Consider the following 9,595-nt stretch of genomic DNA (forward strand, 5'->3'; position numbering starts at 1 on the left):
AGTAATCGATAAAAAAACGAAAAATTTACTAGTGCGCATGTTCTTTTCGTATTAACGAACACGTTTCATTCTCTCCTTTTAATAAGCATAAAATCACCGGTAATGCATGTACATACATACATATGTATTTGAAAAATACTGTACTCACCTAGCACCGTTCCTACCGGTATATTTTTGAAAGTGCAAACTCTGCTCAAATTCAATGTCTATCTGATGCCATGCCATGGTCGTCTGACCGTGCAGTTTCCGTAGGTGTTTTTGGCCTACGATTATGTATATACATATGTATGTATATTACGGTGACCCAAAGTACATGCCGGGGGTTAAAAAAATATATGTAGAACTGCATCGTCGTCCAGAGAACTATGTTTCTCTTAAAGATCCTCCCTGACAATACCTTATTGTTTATTTAACCATTTTTTAATACTAAATATTTTTTATAGGTCTCCAAAAACCACAAAAAATGCAATATGTACCTATAGAAAGTTGTAGGCATTAAAAAAATTTTAAAACAAACAATTTCTTAATATTATAGTAGCATGGTTCAAAAAATATTGATTTTCCAAATTCTACGCCACTTCTACGAAAAAGTGTTTTTTCCTCATATAAAATTCATAGTTCTAAATAAGTATACATTCTTTTTTCCATTTAGAAAAATCCTAGCAATAGAGAGCTTAACATATTTTCTTTTTATGGGACCACCCTAATGCACATCTTTATCAATGTGCGCGAACGCTTTTATCACCTCGGTGTTGAAAATAAAAATGCTTTTCCATTTCATTTTACTAATCCCCATCGTGTCATTTACAACTTCTCGCTACTGCTACAAACATCGCGATTTTAGGTTAGCCTTTAGTTCATGTTTTTGGTGTTCTTTTATTAGTTAGCGATGTTGTTGCACTTCATTTGCATTTGAACGATTATCACATTAATTTCCTGTGTGAATTGGGTCATGCTGTCGAAGGCAGAAAAAAATTAAATAAGAAATAGAAATAAAATCATACATATGTATGTTANCGAAGCACAGAATAGAAGCGTATTTGAACGAAAAAGCCGCCGAACGCATATCTATGTAAAGTAAACAAGCCCCCCGCTGCATCCCTTATTCGATAGTTCCGAAATAGTTCTAAATTCGACAAATAGGATCTAGTGCGTTCTGCATCCCTTTTTCTATAGTTCCGAACTATTTCTAAATTCGTCACTTTGGATATAGATTTGTAGTGAAAAAAACTGAAAAAATTAGTTTCTTAAAAGTACCGATTTTGCACTGGTGGGGATCTAGTTCCTATCGGACTAGTTCCTTTTTGGGGATAACGACCTAGTACGGAACTAGAAATTTGATTCACTAGTCCGCGGTTTCCCTGCAGGGTAGATAAAAACCGGAAATCGTTTAATTAAGAGCAAAATTCTACTCAATATTCGTTACTAGCTAGTCGCCTGTTGTATTTGGATTTTGCACAGCTTCTGACTAATATATACATACATATGTACAAACTCTAAATTCTTGCTACAGTTTCTGCAAAAGCGTGGGTGCAGGCAATTATTTTTTAAATTGAAAAGGATAAGAGGATATTAAACTATGCTTCTCTTCTAAGGTACTTCAATTTTTGAGCTTATAAAATCAATTATCCTTTTGGTTTTGGTAGAACGTGCGGTGTTATTACTTTGAATTATAATGTATCTCAAGCTTCTTTAAGCCATAGAAAAAGCCTTGGAGTTATCTCAAAAGTTTAGTGCTTTGTACATTGAAAGAGCATAACTTTCTCGGTACGGATTGCTGACTGCCTGACGCTAGTCCCATCGAGAATCTCTGGCGATGCATGGTCCAAAAAGTAACAATGAGTTTTCGTTTTAATTCTGGGTTATTTTTCTTCACTTTACTTTACTTTTTGTATTATAATTTTCTACAAAGCTTGAATCCTGAATTCAAATGGTTTGCGTTCTTGAACATTATTTTATTAAAAATACACAAGATTAAATAAAAGTAAAATAACCCGGAAACAAACGCGAAGAGCAGTGTCCCTATTCAAGTGCATGGGAGTGTAATCGAGCATTAAGGTGTTAAGACGAAGTATCCGTCAGAGCAACTCCCGTAAAGTGCACTGATATTTAAATTGGTGCATATTTTTTCATTACACTCTTCCACAACTCATTTTTTCATGGCATTGTAAACAAATAACTATTTAGTCTCAGCGCAATATTAGCATTGAAAGGACAAAACCAGTAGCAGATTCAAGCTCAAACAGCTAAGTAAGATAAAACTCAAGCCAGTATCCGATGTGCTTTAAATTTTAGAAGTAAAAACAGAAAAACGGGAACGACGCTGAAGGAAAATGAAAGCGACAAATTAGGCCAACACAATGACATGGAGGGGGGTAGCAGGTCGACGGCAAACGAAAGCATTAAACTAAGCAACCGCAGAAAAGTGAAATGAGGAAAAACAAAAAAAAAAAATAATAGTAAAAAAAAAACAAAAAAAGAAAAACACAACCAGGAGAGCAACAAAAAATTGAGTTAACGAGACTGATAAACAGAAGCGAAAAAAAAGCAAATCGCGATACAAAATTTTTCTTTCTTACTTTCCATTTTGTTTAGTTCAACGAACCTCATAATTTTTAAATTGCTTTGTTGTTGGTTGCTAACGCACTCACTCAATATCTCCTCCCTACTGAAAATCAAAATGGTTGTAGGTTTTTAATTTGTACGCTTGCTTTCACTTGAAGCTTTTGCTTTGATTTTCATCACTCGACTTTGTCACAAATTAGCTGGTTTTCGTGGTGAAATTTGCCATCTGCAGCTACTGGTACTTAAGAATAGATAGCAAGCTACTAGCTTAGTCGCCTCCTTTCCTTACTGAGATCATGGCTGAAGCAAAAATTATTCTAAAATACATAATCGTATTAAATTACTTTTCTTGTGGTGAAGTTTTGAATTCATCTACAATAATATAAATAAATTTTTTCTTCTAAATAAAATACGTTAATTTGGGGTATTTAGTATTTATTCATCAAGCATACCATGTTCAATAAGTGGCTTTACAATTGTACGCAAAGGTTAACGAAATCTTTAGGAGCATCTCATTTCTGTAGCGATTTTCTTACGAATCTTCAAAGAATATTATATATATATGAAGTGGTTGACAGGAGCTCGTAAAGAAATTTCTCTACGAAAAATAAAGGAGATTCTGAAAAATTCTGCAAGAAATTCTTCACATGGCAGCATTATTTTTTTTCAATACTTTACCGATTTTCTTCGGAAATTTCGTAATTCATTTTAGAAAATGGAGCAAAAAATCGGATGAGATCTTTTCGAATTCTTTAAAATTTCTCTGCAATTCATAGTCGGCGCCTACATTCAACCATACAACATTTTTTCTTAAAAGAGTTCTACTGAAATAATCAAAATACTTAGTGAATATTTAATAATTTTTGGTTGGGTTTATTTGGCTGGCATTAGGGTAATACGATAGGGTGATAAGAACTGAGATGTGGTAGGTAAGTACTAGACCCACGTACTAGAAATCAATGAATTTTGTAACAAAAAAATTTCCTCGATACGAGGTCATCGATATAGCATACCTTAAGATCCTAGTGTATGCCTGTTATCTGTATCATAACGCACTAGTTCGTCAGTCTTGCAATATCTTTTGATGTCCCATCTCATTAAGAGGTTAGCGAAATTGAGCAACTATGCACATTTGGGACTGACAGTGAAAATGTAATTAGATATTATGACTACCAAAATGGTCTGGGGTAACACCAACACTTTTTGTGAGTACCCCAGCTATACTCTTCATCGACCAGATATAAATGAGCAGTGGGAATCCATCTCCAAATCTCTTTGTGCCGTTGCAGACAATGCCACCCTGCAGCCAATAGCTACGCGATCAACAGCGGAACGATAGCAGGCGATGACGAGGGAGGAGATACATATGTTCAAAAAAAAAAGAAACGAGAGGCAGAAAGACGTGAACGGGAAGAGGTTGAAATACTGACAGACCAGAATGCGGCTCAAAAATTCTATCAGAATTTAAGGCAACAGTCCAATTTTTTCAAGATCGGGGTTTTGTTCCTGTAGAGATGAAGACGAAAACCTGCTAATAGATGTCCAGAGTACACTTGAGATTTGGAGGGAACACTACGCTATGAATGGCCATACAGGTGGCGGGTTTCAAGAAGGAGAACTCGAGCCAATGTATAGGGACGACGCTCACGTTGCTCCATTTGACCAAGACCATGTGCGAATAGCAATAAGGCGGCTTAAAAGCAACCAGGTACCGGCAGAGCTGTTCAAAGCTGGCGGCGCAGATGAGATCCGGCGCATAAACCTGCTATTAAACAAAATTTTAGTGTACCTTGCTCAATCCACAAGAAGGGAAATCCCGCCGTTGGTGTCAATTATAGCGGAATAAGGCTTCCTAATATTGCATACAAGGTCCTGTCGACTATACTCGTACCTTCGTACCTGGTAAGTCCAGCATTGACCAGAATTTCACAACGCGTCAAATTCTAATACGGCTAAGAGACGGCTATGTAGAGTGACGTTGAGCACAGCTTTCAGCGTTGTCCAAATTGGGAGGGACCTCTCCGTACCGTTTGAGACCGAATAAGGTCTCAGCCAAGGTGATTCACTCTCATGCGACTGTGTCCGATTAACTACTAATTCTCTTCAAGGGAGTTATGTCACGAATTTGGAGTTTACCAACCAGCCCTTTCATCGATGTGGGTTAGCCAATTAAATTCCGCATGCAGCCTATTCTGTTCTCTGCAAAACTCCGACGTTTTCTTGTGTAAGTTCATATTTTATAAAATTTACTAGCTTTCCGCGAATGCGTGGGTTCTGATTTAGTAGACCCTGTGTAAAATAATTCTGGGTTACTATATTTTTATTTAAATTTTTTTACTTTATTTTATTGTTCTGTAAATTTTCTTAGCACCGTTTTCTTCAACCTTGCTCAATCTTTATCCACTGTTCACAATCACTTCTTTTGTTATTGGCATTCTAAGTAAGAACAGATTAAATCTTCCACCATTTTCACTTTTGCATTTCTCTTTTCACTTTAACTAAGGCAACGGTAATTTTTAAATGAATAAAGTCCTTGTTGTTGCTTGTTAGTATTATGCGCTTTTTATGTGTACCTACTCTTTCTCAGACCTAATTTCGTACTTTTTCTCAACAGTTCTACTTGATTAAGGTAGCTTTTGGCACAGTAACATATAAACACCTACACTTTTATATATGTAAATACAAACTAAGAAATTTTCAGGTTGCTTGCAAACTTCCCTTAATTTTCATTTAATATCCCTCTTTTGTTTCGTAAAATTTTTGTCGCTCAGACGGTTTTTATTAATATTTTAATTAAGAAGTTTAGCAAGACAGACGCTTCTGAATAAGTAAAACTTATGTTTGTATTTATGTACTTAGTTAAAAAAAAAATCCGTCATAAATTGCATTAGACAAAATCTACCCTTTTTTCTTTTTGGTATTCGCTTTGCAATACTTTGCAGACAGTGCCTGGATTTTTAATAGACATTTAGTTTTCAAGTTAACGCAAATGAATTAAAGTTTTTCATAGTACGAGTAAAAAATAAATAAATTGCTTTTTTTTTACACATGTTTACCCACTGTACATTTTTTTATAATATGCATATATGTATATACATTTATATATTTGCAACTCAGTGAGCTCGATGAAATACAATTAAATACATACCTTTGTAAATTATTTTTGAATAGCATTTCTCTTGAAAAAGGCGACTTCAAACTTAATAAAAATTGCAAAATATTAATTGATTACACAGTGCAATATTCAAAAAGTGATGGGAATGAGACCAATTGCATACAATTAGGGTGGTCAAAATATGAATTAATAACAGAAGATTTTTAAAAATTGATTACCATTTTTTTTATATCGATTTGAAGTTGTAGTTGTTTTCTCAGAATCTCTATAAAAACTTCAGGTATGCATTTTTATGGCCCGTTAAACTATATTTGACTTTTATTTTTTTTTTGCTGCCATTTCGACCACACTTTATGCATATGGAAGAACATGCCTAGCACATCCAGAAAAAAATTAAAAATCAACGCGAATTTCTAGCCACTTAAAGTTGGCAGTTTATGATAGCAAAATTTAAAAAAAAATTAAAAAAGTAAAATTTTTAAAAATTCAAAATTATTTTGGTGAATGATTTTTCACATTTCCAAAATTTTTTTCGTATTTTGGGAATGCTGCAATTGTTTTCAACCTGGTTTTTATTATGTAGTATGCTATAGACTATTTGCAACAGTAAATTCCAGTTTTGATCCACTGTGCTATGGCCGATTACTTTAGCGGTTCTGATCAGTGTTACGAGGTAATAATTGGAAATATTTTTAGTATAAATTTTGTATCATTTGTGTGACTCAAAAAGAAATTTTAAATCCAATTTTTTCGGAATTTGTTGCACTGTGTCATTAAACCACAAATAACAAACAAAAATTGCATGCATTACAATCGGCCACTGCTTAAGAGTTTTCCTTTTATTTTCCTGAAAAAATGAGAGCGCTAGCATGAATAGGTTATCTTTTGTATATCTTCCATTTTCCTCTGAATAATATGCATAAATACGGGATGCGTGCATATAAATGATTTATTTTGAAGAGAAATGCATTTTAATATGAAATTTCAGACAGTATTGGCAATTATAGCTATAAAATTAACTTCTACATGAAAAAATATTTAAATTAAATGCCCAAAGGGAAATATAAAATTCAAGTGAAGGCCACCAGGAATTCGCACTTCAACCAAATTTGTAGCCGCTTGCACATGTCTGTATATATGTACATACATATTTATGTATATTTGTGTAAATACATGGTCATGTTATTGTACGTAGTTACACTTCACATAAAAAAAATTGTCGCTCATAAATAAGTGATTGTTTTTCGCCCATAAAACATGGCATAAAAATGTTTGTGAAAAAAGGTGTCGCCACCACAGAGTAAATAATATTGCAACACATAAGGCGGCAATCGGTTATGCAATCGGCCTGTCAGTGGGCTAGCCAACATTGCACAACGAACAGTCTATCAGTCGGTCATTAAGCGTTTGTTGCGGGCACATCGGCAATTGGCAATTTAATTGAAAGCGAAGCAATTAATTTTGATTAAATTGAGCGTTTCCGCGCTCAGTGTAAATATTCTTTTGAGGTAAAGAAACAAAAACAAAAAATAAATAAAATCAAGGACAAAACAAAAAACCAACAAGCAAATAAAAAAAATTAAGGGAAATAAACAAAAACTATAGCGATCAAACCACATAGCTAGCAGCTTTTCGACACCCGACAGCATATTTCCGCATAACAATTTTTTGAGTGCTCAGAATTTATGAGTATAAAATGAGTCCTTCTTTCGTCATAATTATGGCCACATTTCATATAACGGTACTACCAACAGTCTCTTGAAAAGAAGTAACATTATTTGGAGTTTTGGAAAATGGGAGTGATATCGCCCACATTTGACTATATAAGTTTAATGCATTATGTCTAACTGAACGTTCTATCGAAGCTAAGGAATCTTGATGTATTTAACTTTTTTTGAACAACTTTGAAAAAGTCGAAATTTAGTCAATATTTTTTGGCAGCTAACAGTTAAAGTTTTACTTTTATCGATCAAATGTAACAGTAGAAGTTTAAATTTTATTTATCCTATCACAAATACGAACTTAAAGATGACTTTTTGGTCGAAACAATTAAAGCTAAGTTTAAACACTTATTTTTGAATGAAAGTTAAATTTTAAGCCCAGTGAATACAAGTAAGTTTTCAAGTAGCTTGAAATTTAAGTAGCTTGCTGCAGTACACTGGTACAAGCATATACATATCGTCGTTTGAAGTACAAAACCGCGTATCAACAAAATGCAAAACCGCGTAAGTGAGGTTGCATAGACTATTTTCTAGAGAGTAAAAACACTCTTATTTCAAACTGGTTTCCTTTTCTATAAAGCAATCGCATATCTGGCTAGTATATTTCAGGACAAATGGATAAGGATTGAGCCAAGAGCTGTTGTGAGCAAATCCAATTTTTGGCAGCCAATGTCGGTTACACGGTTTTGTACTTTAAGCGACGATATGTATACAGACAACATACACATATTTAATTATATATAGTTAAAACACATCTCACGCAATTTATCTAGCCACTGCCAATTTGCCATACGTAATATTGGTAATTAATTCAAAGTTAATATTTTTTTCAATCATATTTTTGTTTACATTTTACTCATTTTGCGACGATTTCTGACACTACAAATTTTTATGCTACTCACCTTTTTTGTCAATTAATGTGTCTGTGTAATTGTGGTTTGTTATTTTTTTAATGTTGTTCGAGAACATCGGAAAAAGCTTACTTTTTTCAAACATTTTATTATAAAATTTCAGTATTGCTCATACGCCCCGTGGTGCGTGTAAATCGTTTCCGTAGGCGAGAATACAAATGTTTCGGCTGGGGTTTTTATTCGCATTTTGAAAATTTTTTTTTTGTTTGCTTTATTTATTTTTTTCTTTGCTTTTATTACGCGACTAGTATTCGCGTGTTCACTTTTAGTAAATTTACTGCAAATTTTCGAGCACTTAATTAATTTTCATTGAAAATTTTATATACTTTCATTAGAGGAAATGTTCAACGTGTACCGCGTCAACGATGCACCATCTTTTGGTACAATTATCGACTTCCGATTTTGCCCTGATGCTGGTTTTTTTTTTTGTTTTTCCAGTTTCTTTTTTTATATGGTATGGTATCCTGCGGACTTTTTTGGCAGAAATATGTTTGCGGCTTGTCACTGCCAACCGAATTTTTAGAAGGAATTCATTTTTATTATTTTAGAATCGCGATTGACCCTGAGTCCTACTGAGCGTTACTACGCACCTTTTTAAATTATAGAAATTCTTAATTAAAGGTAATACATAAAAATTGACAGCGCGATATTCACACAAGCACACTACAATAAATATTTATTTCCAAAAGGAAATCAAGTGTAAATATACACAAGGGTCCCAACTACAATGTTGGCAAAATAATTGTTATTGTTCGCAATAAAAGTGTAATTAACTGCGTGAATTGCTTCTTAATTGTATTAAACCGTGCGCTGATATATGACTGTGTGTGTACAGTATTGGCCATATCTATAGCACCCCCTTTCAAAGTGATAGTTTTTGCCATTTATGCTTAATTATTCATTCTCGAACAAAACCCATATAAAATCTAGTTTTAAACTTTGTAAAATACTACAAAAAAATTCAACAAATTTTCAGATAAATTTCAAACTTTTTCTCAAATGTTAGAATTTTTTTTATAATGTGCAAATTTCAAGGTTCCTAAAATTACCGTTGTTTTTTTTATTTATTTATTTTTTTGTCGAATTTGCCTCCATATAACGTATAAACGCTATTTATTTTTATCTGGAAGAAACCCGCAACATCTTCGGCGAAAAAAATTCTAAAAAATCAACAGTAACTTTTAGTCTCATTGAACTTGTACTTTTTTAGACTAAAATTGAATGGGCTATAAAACGGCTTAGTTAAAAAAATTCTAACACTTCTGAGAAAAAAGTTTGAAATT

Source organism: Rhagoletis zephyria, unplaced genomic scaffold (genome assembly GCF_001687245.7).
Source record: "Rhagoletis zephyria isolate East Lansing unplaced genomic scaffold, Rhagoletis_zephyria_1.1 Rzeph_scaffold_00890, whole genome shotgun sequence".
NCBI lineage: Eukaryota > Metazoa > Arthropoda > Insecta > Diptera > Tephritidae > Rhagoletis > Rhagoletis zephyria.